A 5,730-nucleotide genomic window follows, 5' to 3' on the forward strand; every position below is an offset into this window, starting at 1 on the left:
GCACTGCCACCAACTTGTTTGGCTTAAGAAGTCATCCCTCTTCCTCCTGCTATCAACTTATGTGCGGTTATTTTTAGGGTAGAAAACTAATAAAAATAATATTTTTTTAGGATGCCAAGGGAAATATTTGTACAGACTGGGAGGCAATTTACAATATTTTGATGAACATTTTCCTTCAATGATGGATGAGGAATCTGAGCCTGGGTGTCTCCATCTGACCCACTGGAAGGTGTGAGTTGGCCCCTAGTCCTAGTGTGCTGAGCCAGGGGTCCTGGGGGCCAGCCTTAGCTATGTAGGTTATTTCACCTCCCAGGACTCATTTCCTCATCTACATAATGGGGATAAGAATGCCCTTAAGATTGTTGATTTCTTTTTTCTTCCTTTTTTTTTTTTTTTTTAAAGTAGGCTTCACGCCCAGCGCGGAGCCCAATGTGGAGCTTGAACTCACAACCCTGAGATCAAGACCTGAGCTGAGATCAAGAGTGAGATGCTTAACCAGCTGAGCCACCCAGGTACCCAAGCATGTTGATTTCTTACCTAAATTTTTTAGTTACACTTTTAGTGGTTACTCTAGGGTTATAGTCTGCTTCCTGAATTTATCACAATCTTCAGCATAGTATTGAGTTAATTCCAATAAAATTTAGCAAATTTGTATCAGTGTAGCTTCATTTCCTACCCCCTCCTCTGTGCTATCGTAGACATACAAATTGTGTTAATATATGTTATAAACTCAGTAGAATGGTATAATTATGGCTTTATTTTTATTATTACTCTGAAGAGTAATAAGAGAAGAAAAATATGTATATATACACAGTCTCTTATATTTATCACCTAAGTATCATTTTCCATGCTGTTCACGACTTGCTGTGAATCTGAGTACCCTCTGGTACCATTTTCTTTCAGTGTAAAGACTTTCTTTGGTATTTCATCTGGACTAGATCTGTTAGCAACAAAAGCTCAGTTTTTATTTATTTGGGAATGTTTCTATTCTACCTTCAATTTTTTGGAAGATAGTTTGCTTGGCTATAGAATGCTCATTTACATGGTTTATCCCCCGCCTTCATCGTGGTGAGTTTCAGATTATACCACCCTAGTGTTGCCTTTGTTTTGAATGAGAGGTCATTTGGTAATCATTTGGTTACCTGTCTGTGATAAGCCATTTTTCTCTTGCTGCTTTTAAGATTTTCTCTGTCTTTGTCTTTCAGCAGTTTAAGATACGTCTAGATGTAGCCCGTGTTTATCAGACTTGGGGTTTGTTGCAGCCTTTGGAATGCAATGCTCTTAAAATCAGTGTAGGAAGATGTTAGCCATTATCTCTTCAAATATTTTTTCTGCCCTTTTATTCTTCAAATTGGATAATGTCTGATAATCTGTCTTTAAGTTCATTTGATTTCTTTTACCATCTCAAACCTGCTGCTGGGTTTATGTTTTGTTTGGTTTTGGTTTTTTTTGGTTATTATATTTCTCATCTCTGAATATCCATTTGGTTCTTTTTTGTAGCGTTCATTTCTATGTTGAGATTTCTTCTGTACTGACCCATCGTTAGCGCATTTTCTTTTAGTTCTTTGAATATAGTGTTAAAAAATTCTTTGAATATATTTTTAATAACTGCTTTGAAGCTTTTGCATTGTAGCAGCTTAAAACATTAAATATAGTATCTTACAGTTTCTGTAGGTCAAATTTGGGGCATGTCTCGACTTGATTCTCTGCTCAGGGTCTCCCAAGGCTGCAATTAAGGTGTCGACCTTGGCTGTGATCTCATCTGAGACTCAGGGTCCTCCTCTAAGCTCCCTGGCTGTTGGCTGAATCCAATTCTCTGGGGCCACAGAATTAAAGACCTCAGCTCTAAAAGTCCACTTTCCGCTCCCTGCCATGTGGCCCTCTCCACAACATGACAGTTTGCTTCTTTAAGGCCAGTAGGAGAGTGCCTATTGCTAATTCTTATCTCTTTTAAGAGCTCACTTGATTAGGTCAAGTTGACCCAGGATAAATCTCCCATCTCTTAACTCAGAAATCATCTGATCCAGGGTATTATTTACATCCACAAAATGTCTTCAGCAGAGTTGTATCCCATCATATTCCTAGCCCCTGCCCACACTCAAGGGGATGAGACCACACAGAGCATGTCTGCCAAAAGGCAGAATGTTTGGGGCTCATCCCATTCTGCCTGCCACAGCCCGCCCTCTGGCCCGCAGTAGTTTATACCCCCTCCACACAAAAAATACATTCATCCCCACCCCAGGTTCCTGAGCCTCGTCTCATTACAGTATGAGTTCAAAGTCAGAAATTTCATCATCTGAATCGAAATCTCACCAGCTGAAAATCCAAAAACTAAGTTGGGTCCAGGTCCAGATGGGGCTCCTGGGAGCCCTCTGGCATGTGCTGTGGCCAGGGTATGGCTCCTCTCCACCCACGGGCCTGCAAAGCCAAAGGGACAGGTTATCTGCCCTCACATGGCCAGCACACAGCAGTGGGAAAGCATGTGATCACGGTTGCAGACTTTCTGTCTCTAAAAGGGGGACATGAAGGTCAGAAGGAGCCACAGGTCCATAACACTCTGAAATCTAGCCACATAAATGTTTGCCTTTTTTGGATTCACTTTCAAGACCTGGGAAGAACCTTCGGGACTCTTGTCTCTTTCTTCTGGGCATGAAGTTCCCCCTTTTCGTGTCCTCCTTCCTTTTTTATGAAAGGTAACATGATTGCAACTGAATAGTTTTACCAACCTGCTTCCTCCAGTGGAATTTTAGGGGCCCAAGAGTCTCCGTTCATTTTGTACTCTGTCCCTTTTTCAGTCCAAGCTGGCAGGATTTCTGCTAAAATGATTTTCTCAAGAACTTTGAGCATCTTGTATGAATTCACTGCTTTTCACTTCACTAAACAGAAGCCACATCCACAGATCTTTTTAAAAACGTCTCTTCTCTGTTGGCCTCCTGTTAAGATGCCTGGGGGATAATGACTTCAAGTTTCCTAGATGCCCCTGGTTCAGCTGTGAAGACGTTTGAGGTGCCCACACCCATAATATCTTGAAAGGGCCCCACAGTTGGTGTGACTTAATATTCTGACCTTTTGATTTCTCTGGGGTTTTAACAAAAGTTGGTGCAGTCATACACTCAACCTTTTCTCTGTGATACACATTCAGCAACCATCCTGATTTTTACCATCTTTTGCCATCTGGAGAGTCTGAGAATTTTCTAAATAATTTAGTCCTACTTCATTTTTGTGTAACTATCTATCTGTCTCTTGTATTCTTCTATGCATGGCAGGAGACCAGGCAGCACCCAGCACTGCCTGGAAATCTTAGCTATATAACAGGTTCATCCCTTCAAATTCTATGTAAGTGCAGGAAGTTTTGCTAAGCTTTCTGCCACCATATAACAAGGGTCCCCTCACTCCTGTTTCCAATAACGTGGTCCTCACTTTCTTCTAATCAATCCTTATAATCCTTCACCAACAGTGTCCTCAACATCCATTAAAAAAATTTTTTTTAATGTTTATTTTTAAGAGAGAGAAACAGAGCATGAGCCGGGCAGGGTGCAGAGAGAGAGAGAGAGAGAGAGAGAGGGAGACACAGAATCTGAAGCAGGCTCCAGGCTCTGAGCTGTCAGCACAGAGCCTGACGTGGGGCTCAAACCCACCAACCTTGAGATTGTGACCTGAGCTGAAGGTGGATGCTTAACCCACTGAGCCACCTAGGTGCCCTCTTTATCCAGATTTTTTTAAGTTAATTAATTTATTTATTTTGAGAGAGAGAAAGCTCGAGTGAGGGAGGGGCAGAGACAGGGAGAGAGAGAGAATCCCAAGCAGGCTCTACACTGTTTTTGCAGAGCCCAATGCAGGGCTTGAACTGACAAACCATGAGATCATGACCTGAGCCAAAACCAGGAGTCCGACGCTTAACCGACTGAGCCACCTAGGTACCCCACATCCATATATCTATGAACAGTCTGTTCAAGGAAATTTAGCCTTTCTTACCATGTTCTGCAAAATTCCTCCAGCTTTCTCCCACTGTTCAATTCCAAAGCTGCTCCCCATGCTAGATATCTGTTACAGCATTGTCTCACTTCTGAATACCAAAACCTGTATTAGTTTCCTATTGTTGTGTAACAAACCACCACAAACCCAGTGGCTTACAATAGCCCTCATTTCCCTGTAGGTCGTTAGCCTGGGCATCACTTAGCTGGCTTCTCTGCTCTGGGCTCATGGCCTGAAATTGAGGATCTGTCGGGGCTGCTGTCTTTTCTGAGGCCTGGAGTCTTCTTCTAAGCCCACTATTTGTGGGCAGAATTTGGATCTTTGTGCTTATAAGACTGATAGCCTCAGCTCCTAGAGGTCACCTGCTGAGAGAAATTCTCTAGTTGGCTTTGAAGAAGTCCACTGCCGTGTTGTGATGAGGCCAAGTGGCTAGAACCTGAGGATGGCCGCTGGGAGCTCAGAGTGGCCGAGTTCATGTTGAATTTCTGGAAACATACCCACCAGTGTGGTTATTACCTTAACAACAATGCAGACAGTGCAGGCGCATTTGAAAATCAAGTTCAGGGACGCCATGTTTGTCATCGGATGCCTGCTTATACCATTCAAGAAGGGTCCTTTTTGAAAACTTGTAAACATTCCCAAGAAACGAAATCTTCATCACATGATGAACCCCTTAGACATTATTTGGGAAGGATTTATTTTATGTATGTGAGTCAATTCCAGATTTCTTTAAGGGTTGAGTATATGTTCAACTTAAATTGCCTGCACTAACTAGCTTCCTTCTTTCTGCCTGTGAAAACAGTGCTTCTCACACTTGCATGTGCACAGGATCACCTGGAAGCTTGGTAAAAGGTAGATTCATGTTGAGTAAATCCGGGTTGGGCCTGGACATTGTACATTTCTTACGAGCTCCGGGATGATGCCAAGGGTGCTGGTCTGTGGGCCATATTTGGAGTGGCCAGATGTTCAAGCGAGAAAAAGAAAGAGGGCAGAAAGCTCCAGGTTGGCCAGTCACTAGTGTCTTACCCTCACACACACGCCAGATGGTGTTGTCAGTTCAGGAAACATACCACAGCTTTACTTGAGGCCGAGTCTATTGGTCTAAAAATCCTCCAACTCATGGGTCCACAGGATGCAGACGTGGAAGGTGCCCAGAGGTCACTCCGTGCCCAAGGTAGCCAATGGCAGAACTGAGGCCAGGCAGGGAAAGGGTTTTGCCTGAGGTCACACAGCAAGTTAGGGACGGCACTTTCTTTGCCATTCCGTCATTCCATCCGGTCCCCTGTGTTCTAAATTTGGTCTGGGTGTGTTTTTCTTAAAGTGTTATATTGGTATTCTATTAAAAAAAAAGTCGTATCTTCAAACATTGGCTTTAATATATTATGTTAAATTATAAAATAAAATTAGTCACCAATCTTGATAAAAAGTTCTAAAGACCTTGCTACGTGGCTGGTTGTACCACAACTACAATGTTTATTTAACAAGCAGGGTGGGAAATACTGGCCTCTTCAGTCTCCTAATGTTTGTGAGGTTTAATGTACTACACACTAGATTTCTCATACTTATACACAACTTTAGAGTTCTGTTTTCAAGGGCATTATTTTTTTTTAGTGTTTGTTTATTTTTGAGAGAGTGAGAGCACAAGTAGGGGCGGGGCAGAGAGAGAGGGAGACAGAGGATCTGAAGCAGACTCCATAGTGACAGCAGGGAACCCAATGTGGGCTAGAACTCAGGGACCTCGAGATCATGACCTGA

The 5,730-nt window shown here is 42.7% G+C and overlaps 1 long non-coding RNA gene across 1 annotated transcript; it reads left to right on the forward strand.

Moving 5' to 3' along the window:
* Positions 1-474: 474 nt before the first annotated feature.
* LOC123593128 lies at positions 475-5,395 on the forward strand. Its single transcript, XR_006710142.1, has 2 exons — positions 475-512; positions 4,157-5,395. It is a non-coding gene; the product is annotated as an uncharacterized LOC123593128 (long non-coding RNA).
* Positions 5,396-5,730: the final 335 nt, after the last annotated feature.

This window comes from Leopardus geoffroyi, chromosome D4 (genome assembly GCF_018350155.1).
Source record: "Leopardus geoffroyi isolate Oge1 chromosome D4, O.geoffroyi_Oge1_pat1.0, whole genome shotgun sequence".
NCBI classification, from domain to species: domain Eukaryota; kingdom Metazoa; phylum Chordata; class Mammalia; order Carnivora; family Felidae; genus Leopardus; species Leopardus geoffroyi.